Below are 22,145 nucleotides of genomic sequence, written 5' to 3'. Positions count from 1 at the left end.
CGATTTTCACAAAATCCGATCAACTTCTGCGACATGACATGGACATTATTGACAGAACGTTTGGAACGGTGGCAGAACTGTACACCGGCCTGAAACGCGAAGCAGCAAAAGCAGGACTGGCGATGAATGCGTCAGAAGCAAAGTATGTACATGCTGATCGATGGAACCAAACACGACCGGATTCGTCTAGATAGTAATGTTAAGATAGACGGGGCTACCTTTGAGATGGTGGAGGATTTCGTCTAAGTACCTCGGATTCTGACTGACTGCTGATAACAATTCGAATCGTGAGCTCCGAAGGCGCATCATCAGTGTAATTTGTGCCTACTACGGGATCCAGAAAATGCTGCGATCAGAGAGGAGTAACTCCCGCACCAAACGCTAATACTAAGACCCTCGGTCTTTTACGGACACGCGACATGGATCATGCTCGAGGAGGACCTGAAGCACTCGATGTTTTCGAGCGACACGTGCTAAGGACGATCTTCGGCTCGGAGAGCTCGCTGCACTCTACGGCGAATCCAGCATCCAGAAGGTGGCCAAACCCGGAAGGATGCGATGGGCAGGACATGTTCCAAGAATGCCGGACAACAATACTGCAAAGTTGGTGTTCGCGATTGATCCAGTTGGCACAAGAAGGCGTGAAGCGCAGAGAGCACGATGGACGGACCAGGTGGAGCGTGACCGGGATGGAGAGCGACAGCCACGAATCGAGCATTGTGGCGTAGTATTGTTGATTTGTGTCTGATGTTAAATGTGATGTTAAGCAAATAAATGTGTTCCACAGAGATTCTTGAATCTTGAAACAATCCCTAGAGGAATTCCCGGAGTAGTCTCTGAAGGAATCCTTGGAAAAGTTTTTGAAAAAATAACTTGTGAAATCCCAAGTAGAATTCCTAGAGAAATTCTTGAAAGAATGCCTGGATGAACTCATGAAGAAATCTCTGGGAAAAGATCTAGAGGAATCTCCACGGTAATCCCTGGAGAAATCATTCTGGAAATAACTGAATAATTACCTGGAGAAAGATCTGCACACCAAAATTTTTGAAATGCTTCCAGCGCGCCAAAAATCAGCAAAAGAAATTCCTGAATTTCAGCAACATTTTTGCTGAATTTCAGCACAACTTTGCTGATCAACTGTCAAATTTGCTGGATGGTTCAGCAAGTTGAAAAATAATTTCTGATACTCAGTAATTTGTATTGCTGAATGCAACCAGCACGCCAAAAATCAGCAAAGTTAGCTGATTACCAGCAAAAATATTTTGTAGTGTGGGTAAGTCCCCGGATGAACTCCTTGAAAATATTGAATAAATCCCAGGTAAAAAGTCCAAGGGAAAAGCCCTTGGGAAACTCTTGGATTGGTTCCCAACGAAGGAATATTTCTAGAGGAATCGATTGAAATACCCTGGGGAAATCTACGAAGAAATTCCGGAGAAATCTTCAAAAGAATCCGCAGTAGATACCCTAGGAAATCCCTGAAGAAAATCCTAGAGAAACATCTAGAGAAATATTTGGACAAGTCCCCGACGAAATTCATGGAGAAATCAATGGACAAATCTCTAGGAAATTCCGGGAAAACTCTCCGGAATAGTTCCTACTGGAGTTATCTTTGCAGCAATTCACAGAAATCAGGATAAATTTCTAAAGGAATCCTTGCAGGAATCCCGAGAGGAATTCCTAGAGAAATCTCTAAAACTATCAGACAAATTTGCTGAAGATTTTGTAGAGTAATCCCTAAATACATCCCTGGAGGAATTCCTGGAGAAATCTCTAGCGGAATCCCGGGAGAAGTCTATGGAAGAATATGTAGATGATTCTATGGGGTAGTCGTTGAAGAAATCCCTAGAGGAATGCTTGCAGAAATCCTGAGAGTAATTTTTGGATGAATCCCTTGATAAATCCCTGCAAGAATGCATGGCAAAACTTCTAAATGAGTTCTTGAATAAATTTCCGGAGAAATTCTTAGAGAAACCCCTATAAATTCCCAGGAGAAACCTCAGAGGAATCTCCAAAAATGCATGGAGGACTCCCCATAAAATGCCTGAAGAAATCTCTTCTAGAGGGACATCTACATAGAGGAATCCCTAGAGGGATATCTAGAGGAATCCCTAGAGTAAAGTGACCAGACGTCCCGCGTTTCGCGGGACAGTCCCGCGTATTGGCCAAATGTCCCGCGACAAATTATGTCCCGCGAAATGTCCCGCGCTCGTCTCAAATCGTAAAAATGTGCTGCGTTTGAAAAAACCCAACAAGCATACACGAAATCACCACAAACGAAGATAAATTCGTCTGAAAAATCACCACAGTGCTACAACAATCAAACAGGGTTTGTTTAAAGTACAAATCACATTTAAGAAATTAACGGCACTTTTTCCAAATTTTCACTGTCAAAGCTTAAAAACTGAAATATTTTAGCGAGGAAGTCACCAGGGTGCGATGACGTCACGTTTTCGATTCCCGCATCTTGTACCAATGTTTAGGGAACTCAAATGCATTGTCAATGGGGGAACCCAATTGATGTTGGCTGCAAACAATCCTATTGGGTGGGAATAGGGATGTCATATACGTGGAGGAAGTATTAACGGAGTTCATGATGATTCTGGGTTACAGTAAGACTAGGTGGCTTGCTATAGAACTGAAAATGTTTGAACCGTTGGAAGCTAATGTTTGTTGATTAATATCAGTCCCAGAACTCTTCGAGGTTTATTTGGTATGTATAAAAATTTGAAAAGTGGTTGATTTTCACACACAATCAAGCAGCAGTATTTCACAGAAGGTATGCTGAAGAAAATAAAGAGTGACAGGAAATCTTGTAGTTGTATTTACAATTTGAGAAGTAGTAGACGAAATTAACTCTTGCCATTCAAACGTCATGAAACGAATAGGAAGAACATTTTTACCACCAAATGAGCACAGTCAGGTGAAAAATCTGGAGGAAATCGTTATTCAATGTTAAAATATTTCCAAGCCCAGAATTCACCTTACTATGCATCTTTCAAAACTTATGTCCCACGGTGGAGCTTTAATCATCTGGTCACTTTACTCTAGAGGGATATCTAGAGGAATCCTTAGAGGGATATCTGAAGGAATCCCTAGGGGGATATCTGGAAGAGTTCCTAAATAACTCTCTACAGAAAGCCTTCAAAAAATCCTAAAAATAGTTCCTGGATATTTTCGGAGGAATCTGTAGAGTAGTGAGAAAGAGACCTTTTTTAAGAAATTAGATGAACTCTTGGAGAAATTTCTGGAGAAGTAATTCCTTGAGAAATTCGTAGAACAATCCCGGCGGAACAAGGTTTTAAGAAATCTCTAGAAAAATTCCTGGGGGAGTCCCTGGATAGGATTAGGGTTATTTCAATCTCTGGAATAATCAGTAGAGGAATTCGATGAGAAATTTGTAGAGTAATCCTTGAAAAAATCCCCGGAGGAATTCCTGGAGAAATTTCTAGAGGAATCTCTGGAAGAGTCTATTGAGGAATATGTGGAGAATCCTCTGGGGGAATCGTTGAAGAAAATCCTAGAAGAATGCTTTTAGAAATCTTGAGATGAATTACTGGGTATATCCCTACAGGAATACTTGAAAAAAAAACTTCTAGATACGTTCTTGGCTAAATCTCTAGCCAACGTTCTCTAGATACGTTCTTGGAAATCCAGGGAGAAATCTCAGATGAATATCTAGAGAAATCTCAGATGAATTTCTAGAGAAATGCCTGAAGGATGCCCTAGAAAATGCCTAAAGAGATATCTAGGGGGAATTCTGGAAGAAACCCTAGAGGAAGCCTTGAAAAAATCTTAAAAAGAATTAGGGTCTTGCCGATTGATTTGAATTTTTGTATAGTGTTAGATACTGCACGCACAGGGCAGGTACACCTGCAAAATAGTACAAGACCCTACTGGATATTATTTGAAGGAATCTGTAGAGGAATTGCCTGAGAAAGAGAGCATCCTTTAAGAAATTTATAAAATAAGGTTATAAAAGAATTCCGTCAGAAATTCGTAGAACAATCGCGGAGGAATGCTTGAAGAAGTCTCTGAAGAAATTCCTGGAGGAGTCTCTGTAGAAATGCCTTGGGATATCCCAGCATAAATGTATGATGGAGTTTTAGCAGGGATACCTAGTGAGGTTTATGGAGGGATTCCTTCAAAAAACAAAATCAAAACGAATAGGGTAACAATTATTGCACACCTTAAAAACTCGCCAATTGTTGCACACCTCATAAGAAAAGCACGGAGTGTGCAACAATTGGCGAGTTTTTAAGGTTTGTGACAATTGGCGATTTATTCTAGTGGATTCAAGACTATTCCAGACTTCAGAGGCCACAAAGAAGGTTGAATAGGGTTAGACCTATTTTAATCTCTGGAACAATCTGTAGAGGAACACATTGAGAAATTTGTAGAGTAATCCCTGGAAAAATCCCTGGAGGAATTCGTGGAGAAATCTCTATGAATCTGCAGATGATATGATTTCTTGGAAAAAAAATCCTAAGGCAATACTGGGAAAAACTACAAGATCATTTTTTTATAAACCCCCGGAGATATTTCTATTAACCCTTATGTGGCCGACAGGGTACCCGGGTACCCAGCGCCCATTTAAAAAGCACGGTGTAGAAAAAAGCAAAAAGTTTGTCGGACACATAACGGTTAAAACCCCCAGATAATCCCTGGGGAAACCTTTGATGAATCTCTAGAGAAACCTCAGAGGAATATCTACAGGAATCTCTAGAGAAATCTCATAGGAATATCTAACCATGTATCTAACTAAAGGATTATCTAAAGAAATGCCTGGAGGACTCCTTAGAAAACGTCTGAAGAAATCCCCAGATATCTGGAGAAATACCTAGATAAATCCCTAGAGGTAGCCTTGAAAAAAAAATCCAAAAAGAATTTTCGGATGTTTTGGGTGAATTTCCTGAGAAAAAGAGGAATCCTTGCCGAAATTAGATAAAATCCAGGATAAACCTCTAGCGGAAGCTGTAAAGAAATTCCTTGAGAAATTTGTAGAACAATCCCGGAGGAATGCTTGAAGAAATCTCCGAAGAAACTCCTGGAGATATCTCTGTAGTAATCTTATGAGTAATTCAAGCATAAATCTCTGGTGGAATTCTAGGAGGGATACCTAGTGAGATTCCTAGAACGAAAGCAAAACAAACGTTGGATTTACACCCAGAGGCCACAAAAAAAGGTTGGATAGGGTTATATGAAGAATTCCGCCAGAAGCCGACTGCTAGTGGCCGGTACCCGACTCAACAGGGAGCGGTAGACGACAGTAGAAACGACAGCACGAAGAGAGTGAGATTGCTGAAGCGCAGGAAAGTATGGACAGGAATCATATGCGGAGTTTTTATGCAACTGTCAGTGGTGCGCCGCACAAGACTGCGCCAGTGCTCGCCATGTGCAACAGTGGCGATTCCCTAATCTCAAATATACTTGTTCAACGAACGTAAATTCAATCAAATTGGCTTGTATCTTGTAAAAAATCATGAAAATAGTTGTTTTCGTCCATTTTCAATATGATTCTGATTATGAACTCTCCACAAATGCAAGTTTTAGGGGCGTTGAACAGGTAAAAAGTGAGGTTACGATACGAGACGCCATTCATCAGGGAAATAAATTTGCTGACAGACAAAAAACTGGTGGCAGCCAAGTGGAATGAGCACTTCAAAGATTTGTTGGATGGTAGCAGTAAAAGAGCACCCAGAAATGACGGTCAAGCAGTGGAACCGCCAACACTGGAAAAGATTAAGAAGGCCATCAAGGAGCTGAAAAACAGCAAAGCTGTTGGGAAGGACGAGATCCCGGCCGAACTTCCTAAGCACGGAGGCGAGCAGCTACATCAATCACCCTACCAGATCATTGTAAAGATTTGAGACGATGAAGTATTGCCTGGATGACCCCATATGTCCAATCTACAAGAAAGAGCATGGACTAGAGTGTACCAAATACAGAGGGATTACCCTTTCAAATTCGGCGTATAAGATAAGATACTGTCGCGTGTCCTGTTCAACAGACTAAGACCTCTAGAGGAGTCCTTCGTCGGCGAATACCAGGCAGATTTTCGCGAAGGCCGCTCAACGACGGATAAAATGTTTAACCTGCGGATGATCCTAGATAAATTTCTGGAATATAACTTGCAGACTCATCATCTGTTCATTGATTTTAAAGCAACGTATAATTCAGTAAAAAGAAATGAGCTTTGACAGATAACATCAGAACATGATTTTCCGGCGAACCTAATTCGGCTGATACGTGCAACGCTGAATGGATCAAAATCAAGTATTCGGATCGCAGACGAAGTGTCTACCACCTCGTCTGTAACCATAGATGGATTGAAGCAAGGTGCTGCTCTTTCAAACTGACTGTTCAACATTGCACTCGAAGAAGCGATTCATTAGGAGGTCTGGCGTGCAGAGATATGGTACCATCATCACACGGTAGCACGACATGCTCCTCGACTTTGCGGACGATATTGATCACATCGGTACCGATCGTAGGGCAGTGGTAGAAGCTTATGCTCCTCTGAAGAGAGAGGCAGCGAGGATAGGCTTGACGATTAACTCTACCAAGACTAAGTACATGATAGCGGGTAGAGATAGAGGCAGGCCTAGTGGTGTTAGTGCTGAGATAGTGATGGGGATGTATTTGAAGTTTTCCGTGAAGTGAAAAGGCGTGTTGCAGCTGTGAATAGGGCACGGATTGCCTCTTGACTTGCACATTCTTCCTGTTTCCCTCTATGGCTACGAGGCGTGCACGTTAAAGGAGGTAAACCATCGTCAAGTAAAATCGTTACGAATCATTCAAAGAAAATTCGAAGAATTCCCCGAGACTCTGAGAAGCATTGAGTCACAAATTTTAAACGGACATTAGTATAAATGCGTTGAAGTTACTCCAAAGAAATCCAGAAATACCACCAGAAAGTCGGACATAAGAGAGCAATAAAACCAGCCAAAGATATGTCATTAATGATATGAAAATTTTGCTAAGAAACCCATCGAAAAGTTGCCTGTTTGCCATGAGTCATCATGCCAAACGACCATATCATCTAATTTCCATTAGACGAATCAAAAGTCTGAGACATTTTACAGTTAAATATAAGCGAATCCGATTAGCAAACTGTTCTTCCCTTTGTGAAGAAAACCATTAACAGGCGGAAGAATCACCCATGGAGCGCGTAATTAACTATTGATTCAAATTTAATTAATCCAAGTCTACCACTACGTACAAACTTCGGTGGTCGCTGGAAAGCCGCCTAACGTTACGTACCTGAAACTTTTAGTATAGATGTTAGACAGCGGCGCATTCTTCTTTGAGTGTTTTTAAGGAACACTTTTATCAAAACAAGTTCAAGATATTATTCATCGTCGAGAGCAAAAGTTTAACAACAGCTCGCCCAGAAAAATAGATTTGCAACCACAGACATTTGATACTCTCGGTCTCGTCAATTAACGAGTCTGTTCGAAACGTCGTAAGCAAGCAGAGTTACGAAACGACCACAGCTTCTTCCGCCTATTACTTCTAGGTGTAAAACAACATTTTGCGTTTCAATTAAGGGAAAAATCGAACAAGCAAATGCGCGAAATGGGATTAATAGAATTCAACAATCTCGAGGGGGTCCTCAAGAGGAGACCCGCACATCGTGCTTTTCGCTCTTCGAAAGTTTCGATAAAACGACGGAACGCGTGCTTATGTGGTTTATTTGGCGGAACTGACGACGATCAAGAGGAAAATCGCACGTAATAAAAGAGAGAGAAAAAAAAAACAAATTTCTTATAAAATTCATCATTACACCAGGGTGTTTTCTGGGAAGCTCCAGTTCGGTTTTGGCTTTTCTTTTCGATGTTCTTGCCGGATCCGGTCAGATGGTCAGTCGGTCCATCGCTCGGTTGTGGCTTTTGCGTTCCGCTTCTCCAGCTCAGCACCGAAGAATGAAAAGTTACGATACGATATTTAATTCTTTGCATAGCTAGGCATCTCTCGTCATGTTTGTGAGCTGCTAGCTACACATATTCGACTGCTACGCTGGCTGGAAAAGATCGGAAACGAAAGTTTTCGGCTTGCGGCGTTGCCTTGCCGGGCTGCTGCTGGTTCGAGTTGTGGCGTAAATGTGTATCCTATAGTAGGGCATGAGGGAAAAAGAGCCAGAACGTCAGCCCACCACATGACAACCGCAAAAGTCTTCTCTTCAGCTGGAAGGCGAAACGTGACAAGAAAGCGGGCGGGGTGGTAAAGGCAACGATTGTGTAATAATACATCAGAATATTAGTGTGCGGTTGGGCGGCTTAAAGCTGTAAGAAAAGAAGTTTGCATCGTGCAGCAGTAAATATATTTAAATTGAATCAAGTTTCTTTGCATTAATTAAAAAGTTGCTTTTTTCATAGTTGAACGATCGCATCATGGCAGTTTTCAGTCATCTATTCAAATGGAATTGCCTAGGCATAAGGAATGTTTCTATGCAAACTGGAGAACAGTTAGTGGGCGCAGGCAAAATGGAGAGCCCACAAGGAGCGTCCACCATAGCTGTGGTTCCTACCCCATGCTTCCAAGGGTCAATCAATGACAAAGACTGCCAGCTAAGAATTGTGTCATGTGTGCTTAACTGGTAGTGCAGTCTGGGCACTGTTGTCCTTCTGACTTCAGCTAGATTGAGGAGGTACGAGCGTCTGTTCACTAAGGAGATGCGGCTCAAACAGCGTCTGTTCTGTAATCCAGCGTCTGAGTATGAAATGCTCTTCCACTGGAAGCAATACCTAAGGTCAAGGATGGCAGAAAATCACTTCAAGCGATAAATGATACAGGATACGAATAATCCAAGATAGCCTTGTTCTTGCAGTAGCAAGATGCCGACGCCTCACACCGTGCTCGTATCAATGAACAATTTAAGCATCTGATGCACGCTTTATCGCGTGATGACCCGTTATCGGATCATGTTACAAGTCATGATAAATTTTATTCATAACATTGAATGCACCCGTAAGCCGCATTCATGATTCGAAATGATACATTCATAAGCATATCTGGAAGTAAAATTACCAAGAATGTTCAAAAAGTGAATGAAATCACTAATTTATCATTTCGACTTCATGATAACGATCGCATCGCGCCCGCACATGCCGAGCGAATCATTATTCTCAGACCGAAGTTTGTTATGATGCTTGACGACAAAATGTTATCGTTGTTGCTATGATCGCGCGATGCCGTTCGACCGCAACACATTCGAAATCTGATCATGATCACTAGATTTCCATCCTTGCCTAAGGTGGTAGCCGCACCACGGTGGGTTTTTAAGTCAAGTATACTACAAGAGGTTCTTAAAACCATCATAAAACCAAAATAAAAGGTATTTGATTTCATGACGATTCTAATAACCTCTACAAGACTTATTGGATATCAAAATGTTAGGAGGGCCCTTAGGCCAACAACAAACTGTTCCTGAAACCAAAAAAAGTTTATGAAACCGAAAATTAATAGGACAGATAGGTGAAGTACTAGATTTGTAGTAATGAGCTGAATTTTTGTATGGTGAGAAGGTAAGTTTTCCGTTTCTGCAATGAAATGGTGCAAAAAGCGTGGGTATTATGATTTCTTGCCTTATTTGATGCTGTTTGAGCAAAACTTTGGTTAACTGTGTTGTTATTTTCTCCATTTCTTGAAACGTAAACAATACAGTTACCCAAAGTTTTGCTCAAACAGCATCAAATTAGGCAAGGAATCATAATACCCACGCTTTTTGCACCATTTCATTGCAGAAACGGAGAACTTACCTTCTCACCATACAAAAATTCAGCTCATTACTACAAATCTAGTACTACACCGTTTGTGCCCCATTATTACAAGCTGGCTACCAGCAACGACTTTAAGCTCAAAACAACCAGCCAATAAGGCATGCCATATGAAGTCTAGGTCATAGGACTGAGCGAAGACCGTGGACCGAATTTTGGAAAACACAGACTAGTATCGGGTCAAATCTCGGAGAAGTGAGAGCTGATTGCCGAATTTTGTGGCAACAGTGACATGGTGGTTGTAGAATTGCTCCTTCTCCATGGACCAGTGCACAAAGTGACGTAGGTTTCCCGTGATGGCGTCACGGAAAACCAAGCTGACCTTATCTGCATCAGTCAAAAATGGAGACGGAGCCTTCTTGATGTGCGGAACAAACGTAGCGCCGACATTGTGCTCGATGATCCTCCCAAACGTAGGCGAGACCTGGCTGCGCATTGCTACAACCACCGACCAGAGGAGAAAATATAGCGCTCGTTCAACACACGCCGACTGGGAGACGCTGCGGTGAAAAGGTCCTTCGTCGAGGAGCTGGAGAACCGTGTTGTGGATATTCCGGAATGTGGAATCGTAGAAGATCAATGGAGCGCCATCAAGAACGCCTTCTCATTGTCACCAGCCAGACTAATTTGGGTGAGCTACGCACTCAGAGAAAGCAGTGCATCACAGATGACACTTGGAGGAAGATAAAGGAGCGAAAGAACGACAAAGCCGCGACAGAGCGAGCGAAACTATGAGGAGCCAAAGGTGTAACCCGGCAGCTCTATTCGACTCTCGAGAAGGAAGTGAAACGCTCATTTAGATGGGACAAAACAGCGTAGGCGGACTCCCTATCCGGCGATGGCGAGAAAAGGAGGCGAGATCGTGTGACAGTCACACAGATATTCTATGCCTAAGGAAGTCAAGGAAGTGTCCATTACGAAAAGTTCTTAGACTGACCGGAAATCGAGCCCATGGAGCATGGTCTTGCTGAATTCCACGCATTTATCGCTTCCTCTATATGGGCCCTTAGTCAATATAATACATCAATCATTGCAACTAGGAGGCAATCAGTGAAGTACTAGAGTGAAAGTAGTGAGCTGGATTTTTGTATGGTGAGATGATCAATTCTCCATTTCTGCAATGAAATGGTGCAAACAGCGTGGGTTATATGATTTCATGTCCAATTTTATGCTGTTTGAGCAAAAGTTTGGGTAACTGTGTTGTTGAAGTTGCAAGAAATAAATAATACAACATCTCAGTTACCCAAACTTTTGCTCAAATAGCATCAAATTAGTCAAGAAATCATATAACCCACGTTGTTTGCTCCATTTCATTGCAGAAATGGAGAATTGATCATCTCACCATACAAAAATCCAGCTCACTACTTTCAATCTAGTACTTCACTGATTGCCTCCTCTTGGTAGGAAGAAATATCCTACCAATGGGGCACGTTCGGTGTAGTACTAGATTTGTAGTAATGAGCTGAATTTTAGTATGGTGAGAAGGTCAATTCTCCGTTTCTGCAATGAAATGGGGCACGTTCGGTGTAGTACTAGATTTGTAGTAATGAGCTGAATTTTTGTATGGTGAGAAGGTCAATTCTCCGTTTCTGCAATAAAATGGTGCAAAAAGCGTGGGTATTATGATTCCTTGCCTGAATTGATGCTGTTTGAGCAAAACTTTGGATAACTATGTTGTTTATGTTGCAAGAAATAGAAACAACAACAACACTGTTACCCAAAGTTTTGCTCAAACAGCATAAAATTAGGCAAGGAATCATAATACCCACACTTTTTGCGCCATTTCATTGCAGAAACTGAGAATTGACCTTCTCACTATGCTAAAATTCAGCTCATTACTCCAAATCTAGTACTTCACCGATCTGTCCTATTGTGCAAAAAGCGTGGGTATTATGATTCCTTGTCTAATTTGATGCTGTTTGAGCAAAACTTTGGATAACTATGTTGTTTATGTTTCAAGAAATGGAGAAAACAACAATACTGTTGCCCAAAGTTTTGCTCAATCAGCATAAAATTAGGCAAGGAATCATAATACCCACGCTTTTTGCACCATTTCATTGCAGAAACGGAGAATTGACCTTCTCACCATACTAAAATTCAGCTCATTACTACAATTCTAGTACTTCACCGATCTGTCCTATTGAAATGAATGAAAACAATAATTATGCCCTTATCTCACACGAAAACGATATCTATAGCTATGTTTGAAATTTTCTAACAAAAACAAACATTCTCATTCATCTTCATCCCATCCCACAGCGAGCGGTCAGGAATGTTCTTCTGTTGTCCATCACCCAAATCCCCGTGACAAGCATCCCTCTCTGCGAGGGCTACGAATACGATTTCACATCAGAATCGTTCCTTCTCGCTGCTGCTCTGGATTCTATGTTGGTTTGGAAGATACCTACAAAGAACAGATCAGAGCACATCAGGATCCGCGTTTTCGTATTCGGTGTTTTTGCGAGAGTGAATGTGCTACTGCGTGAGAATGGAAAACAACCAACCGTATAGAGGTGTGTGCGTGTCGTACACACTGTGGAAGTCTTTGCAGCACATCTGCTGGGGCTGGGGTTGGATCACAAGCTTTGGTATAGAATTTATAGCGGCAGTAAATAGCATTCGAACAATAATTTATTCTTGTTGAATTTTTCAGAAGTTCTTAAGTTATAAATCGGTCATTGTTGCTGGCATTTCAACAAACAATTGAGAAATCAATAACGTGAACTAGAGGAGTCATGCAACAAGTACTCCAACATATTCCCTTCATTAAACTCTTTTGAAAAGATACGCCAAAGTTATCAACAAAGACCAGCAATTAATCCTCTCGTTCTTCAATGCCGCTGCAGCAGCAGCAGCTGCTGCTGGATGTGTGTTGGTGTTGTAGCAACAACCCGCACTCTCCTACTAACGTTTGCGGATTTGCAGCCTGCTCTGTGGCGGATGGAGAACATAGATAGAGCCAGAGCCAGAGGCCAGAGCAGTGTTGGCAGGCAATGTAACTCGATCAATTTAATTGCATTTAAATTGCTTGCGACGATTAGTATATTAGAACGTTTTTCATTGACACCAACAGCGTCGAATGAAATATGAACTAATTGGTGGAGTACTAGATTTGTAGTAATGAGCTGGATTTTTGTATGGCGAAGTGATAAATGTTTCGTTTCTGATATGAAATGAACTTGTTACAACATCTTTTAACTCCGTTTGAAAGTTTTGTAAAAAAAATAGCAGTTTCCTAGAGAGTGTGTGATTAAGGGACGAATGACTGTTCCGGTCGACTCTAAAAATTAAAGAAACGTATCGATTTCTTGCAAGAATTTACTTCCTGATTTTCGCCAGATGTTTAACGAGTGCTAAACTTTTAGAAAAATCATACATAGTCTCAGATTATTTCACTAAGGATTCAGAAGCAATTTTCCTTGATCTTCAGCAATAATTATCTTGAAATTGAAATAATTGTGCTCATTCCACGACTGAAGTGACATGACGCGGAGCTTGAATATCATACCGAGGTGAGAAATCTCGACTCGAATGAGGTGACTCTCCATTTGATTTACACGGCAACTCACTTCATTCAAGTCGAGATTTCTCACCTAGATAAACGACTCCGACTTTTGTCACGTCACTTCATTCACAGAATGAACCCAAATAATTAAATAACATACAGGGGATGGCCAAAATGTTTGGGTTTCTCTCACAAAAAAGTTCAACATGCTATAACTTTTCATAGAGTGCATCAAAAAATCTCAAATTTTGTCTGTTTGTCAACCTATTATATGTGCATCATTGCTACAAATTTGGGCTCGATTGATTAATCTTTCGCGAAGTTAGAACCGTTCGGGTAAAACACTATTTTTTAGACAACCCATTTTTGAGCTGTCATATCTCGTGTTTTACCCGAACGGTTCTAACTTCGTGAAAAACTATTCAATCAAGCCCAAATTTGTACCAATGATGCACATATAATAGGTTGACAAACAGTCAAAATTTGAGATTTTTTGATGCACTCTATGAAAAGTTACAGCATGTTGAATTTTTTTGTGGGAGAAAAAAAGTTGCCTATCCCAAACATTTTGGCCACCCCCTGTAGATACAAATAAGTTAATAGGATAGGATGTCTTCTAATTAACATGAAGAGGCACATGTTTTAACATTTCAAATCAAAATGTCAAATTTCACAGAATATTCCCGTGCCCGATTCCTGGCAACTTTTGCAGGTAGTTCGTGAGCGTTAATGCATCACCGCGGTGCTCTTCAGACCGTTTTTATACAAGAAAATCCCCATTCTGTCGATGCTCACCAATCGTTTTTTTATGTCTGGGCAAAATTTAAAAAAAATCGCAGGGTCCTTTGGTTTGGAGCAAGTCTCCGTCAACCTCTTCTAGATTTATAATCCGATGTCCGGATTTGTCCAGGAATATCTCCAGAACTTCATCCCAAAGATACTGCAGAAATGTCCCATAACGGTTCTTCTAAGATCTAGGAGTTCCCCGGGAATTCTTCCAAGAATTTCTTTGATGATTTCAACTGGGATTCCGATAAGAGTTTCTTCTGGAATACCTACATCAAATCTCGTGGAATTCTTGTAGAGGGCCCATATGGCCGCAGCGGGTTTCCAGCATGACCACTGAGGGTGGCGGGTGCGATTGCTGATCGGTCCAGAAACTCTTCGCAATGGCATTTTTTTTACTTACACCCGATTATTTTTTGCACAGGTCGTTAATTTGATATAACTCAGTCATTTCTGAACCGATTGTCATGAAATTTTGTTCACTGATAATACTAATCGTGGCTACATGTGTACAAAATTTCATAGGAATCGGTTGAAAAATGACTGAGTTATAGCAAAAACCAGATCCGTGCAAAAAAATAATGTACTTGGGCATATTCGTTCCTGCCACACGATACACACATGCAAAATGATCATTGGCAGAGCAGGCTCTCAGTACATAACTGTGAAAGTGCTCATAGAATACTAAGCTGAGAAGCAGGTTTTTTTCGGTGATGACGTCGCACCAAGAGGAGGAGAAGAGGACGATTTTATATAATCTTTAGGGATTCCTCCAGAGTTTCTTGTGCGGATTACTAAACATGTTCCTTCTGAAATTTCTCAAAGAATGTTTCCGCTAAGTAATCTCTAAAAAATGGTTAAAAAGTGATTTTGTGGGGATTCCTGAAGAAGCTTCCTTGGCGATTCTCCTATATAATGTCTTGCAGTTTCTTCAGAAATGCTTTTAGTATTCCTCAATAAGTACCTTCTGAGATTCCTTCGTTGATTTTGCTTGGCTATCTTATGCAGTACGCTGAGTAGTTTGTTGTTGTTTTTTTTTTTTTATTTTCGAGAAGTTTCATCAGAGATTATTTCAAAGGTTTTCTCTGGAATTCACCCATATGTTTTTTTTATTAATTCCTCCAGAGGTTTCTACACGTGTCGACAAAAAAATTCTTTCATGAGTTTCGTCTGAAATATCTTTAAGAATTCCTTTTTTGATGCCTGTGAGAGTGTCTTCCAATATTCCTTAAAGTAATAGTATTCTTCTAGACAATCTTTATGGATTAGGGGCCAATCAAAAAGGCTCGTCACGATAAACCACAACAACTATTAAGTCTCAACGAAAGAGATCTCAGCATACTACACTGGTCTAATAACTGGACACTGCCATTGCAGATACAATTTCACAAAAGATCGGCGCATTTTGATCCTTATAAGAGCCTGTCCATAAACTACGTAGACTCTTAAATGGGACGGGGGGTCTGGCCAAAGTCTACGCCCCATACAAATTTCGAAAATTTTGTATGAACAAAAGGGGGGGTCTGAGATGACCGAAAAAAAGTCTACGTAGTTTATGGACAGCGCCTAATGTCGCTTTTTACCGATCCCTTACCAATAGCAACATTTTTGGCGGATGCACGCAAACTGCCCAATCGCCAGACTTTTCATCAAAGCTTTCTAACAAACTTCTTTCAACATTTCTTATGACTTCCTCACCGAGAATTGTATTTTTTTCCAGATATGTTTGGTAGATGCCTTACACTATCTTGGCGTGTATTCAGCTGATTGAATTCCAAAATTTGTAGAAAAATCCCAATAAGGTCATTGAAATGCTCCGGCAGATTGACATGATATGTGATACATTATTTCCAGAGCTGTCATGGTAAAATCAGAGCAAAATAGTTAATCAAGGTTCCCCGATGTCAGTGCCCCTTCTCTAGTACATTCCCGTGGATGAATTCGTGGAGGAATCTTTGAAGGAACGGCATGAGAAATTCCTGAAGGAATAGGACAGATCGGTGAAGTACTAGATTTGTAGTAATGAGCTGAATTTTAGTATGGTGAGAAGGTCAATTCTCCGTTTCTGCAGTAAAACGGTGCAAAAAGTGTGGGTATTATGATTCCTTGCCTAATTTGATGCTGTTTGAGCAAAACTTTGAGCAACAGTGTTGTTGTTTTCTCCATTTCTTGCAACATAAACAACATAGTTATACAAAGTTTTACTCAAACAGCATCAAATTAGGCAAGAAATCATAATACCCACACTTTTTGTACCATTTCATTGCAGAAACAGAGAACTGACCTTCTCACCATACTAAAATTCAGCTCATTACTACAAATCTAGTACTACACCGAACGTGCCCCATTGCTGGAACGACTTTTGAAAGAATCCATGGAACAACTTTTGAACAAATCCCTGCTGATTTGTGAAGGAATTCTAGGAATAATGAAGAAGTCTAAGATATTTCCGAAAGTATCGCTAAAGAAATTTCAGAAGGAATCAAAACAATAAATCTGAAGAAAATTCAAAATGAATGCCTGAAGAATTTCTGAAAAAACAGGAATATTTTAAGAATCTATAATTGGATTTTCTGAAGAAAAAATCCAGAAGGAATTTCTGAAAGAACACCTGGAACCTCCTGGTTGAATACCTAACAAAACTTCTTGACATAATTTTTGAAAAAAAAAATTAATGATCCCCTAATAAAAATCCTTAAAAAAATAATGAATAGCTGGAGGTAGACTAGGACGAAATCCTGGAGGAATTTTTGAGAAAATACATAGAGGAATATCCGGCGGAATTTCTGATGAAATCCGCAGGAATGTCTTCCAGCCTTTCCATAAGACTCCTTATAAGAATCTCTGAAAGAATCTGTAGAAACGTTTCAGAAGGAATCATTGGAGAATTTTCTAAGACTTTCTTAAGACATTCTTGGAGCAATTTCTGGAAGAGAAATGTCTGGAAGAAACTTGTGATTTTTCTTAATAATCTCTTGAAGAATTTTTAAAGCAATCCTTGGAGAAAATTCTTTGAAAAGCTTTTGAGAAAATAATGAAGAAGTTTTAAATTTCCGATTCATAATGTATCCGTGAATTGTTTTCTAAAAAAACCATGAAGTATTTTTGAGAAAGTTCCTTTAATGGAAGGTTTTCTATAGATAAATGCTGATACCAAAAATTACCAAAACGATTATATACTACCGCGCACTTCTATTAGTGTTTTCGTGTTCTTTTTTCTTGCATATCAATAAGATTCCTCTATGTAGTTTTTTAGGATTATCTATTGATATTAGCCCAGGTTGTTTCTTGAAATTTCTTTAGGATATCTTCTGGCATTCCTAGAGTAGTTTTCTCTGGAATTCCTTTAGAATTATTAATGGAATTACTTGTATATTCCCCCATGGGCTTCCTTCCGGGATTCCTCCAAGAATGTTTCAGGAAATTCTTTAGATAATCCTGTAGTACCACCAAAAATTTGAATTCTTTAAAGATTTGATTCTGGTTTTACCCATTTTTTATATTATTTGAAGAGTTTCATTAGAGATTCACACGGATGTTTATCCGGAAATTTCTTGTCATGCAGATTCTACAAAAAAAAATCCTTTTTCTGAAACTCCTACAGCAATTCCCTTCTGAGGTTTCCACAATGTTCTCCCTGGGGCTTTACCAAAAGTGTATCTTTTTCTGGATGCGCATCAGGAGTTCCTTTTAAGATTTTTCAGATTTTCTTCTTTCAGGATAGCGGATAAAGATTCGCCCAAGAATTTCACCATAAATTGCTTCTAGATTTCCTGTAAGAGGTTATTTTTTATGATTTCAGCAGAAGTCTTTTTTTGGATTTGATTTCTGCTTAAGGTTCTTCTGTAATTCATCCATGATTTTGTTCTCGGGTTACTGCAAGAGAATCGTCTTTGGCATTTCTCTAGGATTTGCTACTGAATCAACTAGAAGATCATTCTGGGAATCCTCCATAATATCATTCTGGGTAACCTCTAAGCGTTCTTCCTGGTACTTCTATAGGGGTTCCTGCTGGGAATCTCCAGAATTATTTTCTAAGGATTAAATTTGGAAATCCTCCAGATGTTCTTTTTGTGAATTTCTCCAGGAATTCCTTCGTTTTTTTAGAAGTAGTCATGAGGGTTCTACCAAGATTTCCTCCTTCAGGAGTTCCTTCTGAGGTTTCCCGGAAGTTCTTACCGGCGTCTCCATCTGAAATTATGTGAGGAGTTTCTCCTGAGATTCTTTCACCAGGATAGCCTTCTAGAATTAACCCAGGAATTACTCCAGGAATTGCTTCTCGATTTTCCATAGGAAATTATTTTCTAGGATACCAGCAGTTCTTTTTGAGACTCTTACATGAGTTCCTACGATAATTAATCCTTGGATACCGCCTGAATTCTTTTTAAAGCCGTCTTTTTCTCTAGGATTTGTTTTACTAGTTTTGCTCCAAGCGTTCCTCCTGGGAATCTTGTAGAAGTTCATGCTGGGAATCCTCCAGAAGATTGTTCTGAGAAACCTCCAAGCGTTATTTTTGTGATTCCTACAGGAGTTCCTTGTGAGAATCTACCAAATTATCTTAAACTTCAAGAATTAATGTTAATATCCTCTAGTTTATACTGGATGCCCTCCTGAAATCCCTCCTAAAGTTAGAAATTCTTTCTGATAATCCTCCAAAAGTTGTTCCTGAAAATCATCCAGGAGTTTCAGGAGCTCTTTCTAGAAATTGTGAGAATCCACTAAGAATACTTTTTTAGGATTCCACCAGGATGCTCTAATGGCGAGATTCCAGTAGTCTTTGGGAATCCTCAAACGGCTCTTTCTGAGAATGCCCCAGTAGTTTCTACTTGAAAACTTTCAGAAGCAGTTTTTCTGAGCACCCTCATTGAGTTCTTACTGGAAATTCTCCTGAGATTTCTTCTGAGATTTTTCCTAGAATTTTCTGCGAAAATCTTTGCAAAGTTCCTAGGGAAATGCCTAGATGAAATTCTGAGAATAAACCCCAGAAGGGATTCTTGGAAAAAATCACAAAGTAATCCCTAGATAAGCTTTTGAAGATGTCCTGAAAAATTCCCAGGGACGAGTCCATAAAAGAATCTAGAGATCTCTCCAAGGAATTCTAGGAGTTTTTTTTCTTCTAAGAGTTTTTTTTTTTCTAGAAATTTACATACGTTCTTAATAAACCAACCAAAATTATCATGATCACATCTGATACACAATACAAAATGGTTCTTAGTAAAAAATAGTACATCAATATCGATGGTTAAGTAAATATTTTTGTTTATGAATTTGTGACCTTACTTATGACATTAAAAGGGGTAGCTCAAAAATGGGTTCAACGTTTTTCTTTTTATTTCACACAGACATGCAAGAAAGTCATAGAAAACGTGAGAATTGAATGAAGATTTTTCTCCGATAGCAACGGTCTGGGGAGCACCGTGATCACAGTTGTTGTTGGTCACAAAGCATAGGTAGAGAAGCAGAGCCGCAGCAGCACCAGAAAGACCCAAAGAATAGTAGGCGACGACCAACCACAACCACCATCGACCGTCCATTCTTCCGTCGTCCCCGCCGTGTCACCATCGTTCGTTCGTCCGTGTCGTTTTGTTGGTGTTACGACGCGCGATGATGAGGACAGGAAGACGGGACAGAGAGAAAAAAAAAGTTGAATGGTGGAAAAATGTGCGAGAACTGGAAAAACTGCCAATGATGAAGCAAGGAAGAAACCAAGACAGTGGCTGGTGGAGGCAGCCAGAATGGACGGACGGACGATTCTCGCTGGTTGTAGGAGAAAAATCAATTCACCGAAAATGAAACCTATTGCGTCAATGTTAGGGAATATAAGAACCAATTAGCATCCCACTTCCCATCGTTCTCATAATGACCACTCTCGTGTTGTTTTTCAAGTGCACGATAATTATTCTCCAGAATCGTAATTTACTTTCATTTCTATAGAAAAGAATGTTATACAATCAGGTGGGAGGGAGGTGAGGTGGGGTAAGAATATAAAATGAAAAATCACAAACCAATTCCAGCCGAGATGAGCTTCCAGCGAGAGGGATCCGCAAATGTTGTTTTGTAATCGATTATTCTTTTCCGTTTTCGAGCAGCGCCGATTTTGTGGCTTCTCCGGAGAACAATTTTGTTTGGCTGTTTCGTTTTGTTTCTAATTCCGCTGCTTCCAGGCAACACACACAACACACAAAAACCGCTTCGAATCTGGCGGGGCGGCGGCAGTGGAAATCCCAATCGAATCACAAAAATGAACGCAAATAATCTTTCGGGAATCCTTCGAACCGAAGAATGTTCGTGCACTAAACAAAACCCCGAAGGATAACGCAAAAATAAAACACACAAGAACGAAGGAAGCAACTTCAAACTCCTGATGCACAGGGACCAATTTTCTTCCTCTTGTTTTTTAATTCTTCAGCACTTTCAAAACTTCTTGCGACCTCGACGCGACGCGTCTTGCTTCTGGATCTCCGCGAACAAAACTGCACAACAACGTGCGCTTGGGGAAAACGGAAAATAAAACTAAACACCTTTTGCTCGGACTTCCTCCAGGTCCAGCTCCAGCTCGTCTCACAATGCACTTTTGTAATGAAAGAGATTACTTATGTTGGGAAAAAAACTGCGGCGGCGGCGGCAGACGAAGACAACGACGACGGCGATGACAAACAACGGAAAAAACACATTCGCTCTTCTCGAGTGGACGCGACGTTCTGATCTAGAGCCAAACGAGACGGTACGCAGCAGGCCTGCTGCTCTGCTAGCATAAACAGGCAGTCGCCGTTGCCGTCGTCGTCGTCGTCATCGTCGTCAAGCAAGCAAGCAGCAGCCAGCAGAGAGGTGCCTTTTTTGCGCTCTCTGGAATCTCTCGATTTGCGTCTGGAGCTGTGAAACAGACGACGGTTTTGGACGGTGTGTGTGAGCCCACGATATCCGTCGGAAGCATGCTAAAAATTCTTCACGAACGTTCGTTTCAAGATAATTTTTTCCCATAGATTTGCTATCACGAAACACATCTTTATGTGTTAAATAAAACTACAAACTATTGCTCTGACGATTATTGTTTGAAAGTTGCGAACGACTCTGCGACTGTCTTGAAACCCTCGCAACGCTCGCAACACTCTTTCACATAAATGAAAAATCTTTAGCGTGAAAAGAATTTCTCACGTTTCGCTCACAATCTCGCGCGTTCTTGATGAGACAGTTTTTATTTGGTGTGCGTGAGATGTGCGGTTCCGCGACTTTGCTTCTTTTTTTACTTCTTATTTTCTCGCATTTAGTTACAAACGGACGTAACAAACCAGAGGTTTGGGAACAACCCGGTCAACCATTTCTTTAACCGTTATGTGTCCGACAAACTTTTTGCTTTTTTCTACAACGTGCTTTTTAAATGGGCGCTGGGTACCCGGGTACCCTATCGGCCACATAAGGGTTAAAAATCTTTACATTTCAGTAACAAATTTTGAAAACGACGTATGGTCCACTGCACGAAAGTATGCTAACCTGCTTACTCTCACCGAAAATTTGACGTTTGAGCGGTGCCGACACCTCTCAAACGTCTAATTTCGTGTGAGAGTAAGCAGGCCAGCATACATTCGTGCAGTGGACCATAATCAATGCTACACCATTTGTAGTATTCTAGTTGCGTCCGTTCTCGTTCACCACCTCAAACTAACTGCCGTTTCCCCACCATCTGTCAAACTCTCTAATCACAACAACCAAGGTGCCTTATCTCAGGTATGGATAACTTGTGTATTCGCTAGTATTAACTCAGAGCAATATATGACGTCATCCATTCAGGAACTCAATACACTACAATCCCCCCTTTACAATAAAAAGCGTACAGAAGCGTACGCCCAATAAATATCACATTGAAATGCAATGCAAAGTTTTCAAATAGCTCATCTCCTAGTGAGTCTCCTAGTATAGCATGAAGTGAACAAAGATTAATCTAATCAATTGTATGTGCAAATCTAAATCATTACATTACAAATTACACACCTTGTCCATCTCAATGAGAAACAGTTGCTCTTGTTTCAAACCGATATGCCGATGGTGTACACTACACAACAAATACCTTCTATGTTCGT

General features: G+C 40.5%; 1 protein-coding gene across 3 annotated transcripts in view; it reads right to left on the bottom strand.

Moving 5' to 3' along the window:
• LOC109400186 (RNA-binding protein Musashi homolog 2) overlaps positions 1-20,815 on the bottom strand; it is a 185,621-nt gene extending 164,806 nt beyond the window's left edge. Inside the window, exon 1 of one of the 3 annotated variants that reach the window (XM_029872186.2) lies at positions 20,073-20,815. The gene's annotated coding sequence lies outside the window, so the exon portion shown is untranslated. The remainder of the gene's footprint in view (positions 1-20,072) is intronic. The other 2 variants (XM_062858382.1, XM_029872189.2) reach the window with 2 other exon arrangements.
• Between the last annotated feature and the right edge of the window lie 1,330 nt (positions 20,816-22,145).

Source organism: Aedes albopictus, chromosome 3 (assembly GCF_035046485.1).
Source record: "Aedes albopictus strain Foshan chromosome 3, AalbF5, whole genome shotgun sequence".
NCBI classification, from domain to species: Eukaryota; Metazoa; Arthropoda; class Insecta; order Diptera; family Culicidae; genus Aedes; species Aedes albopictus.
The sequence above is the reverse complement of the archived record's forward strand: the minus strand, read 5'-3'. Positions and strand labels throughout refer to the sequence as shown.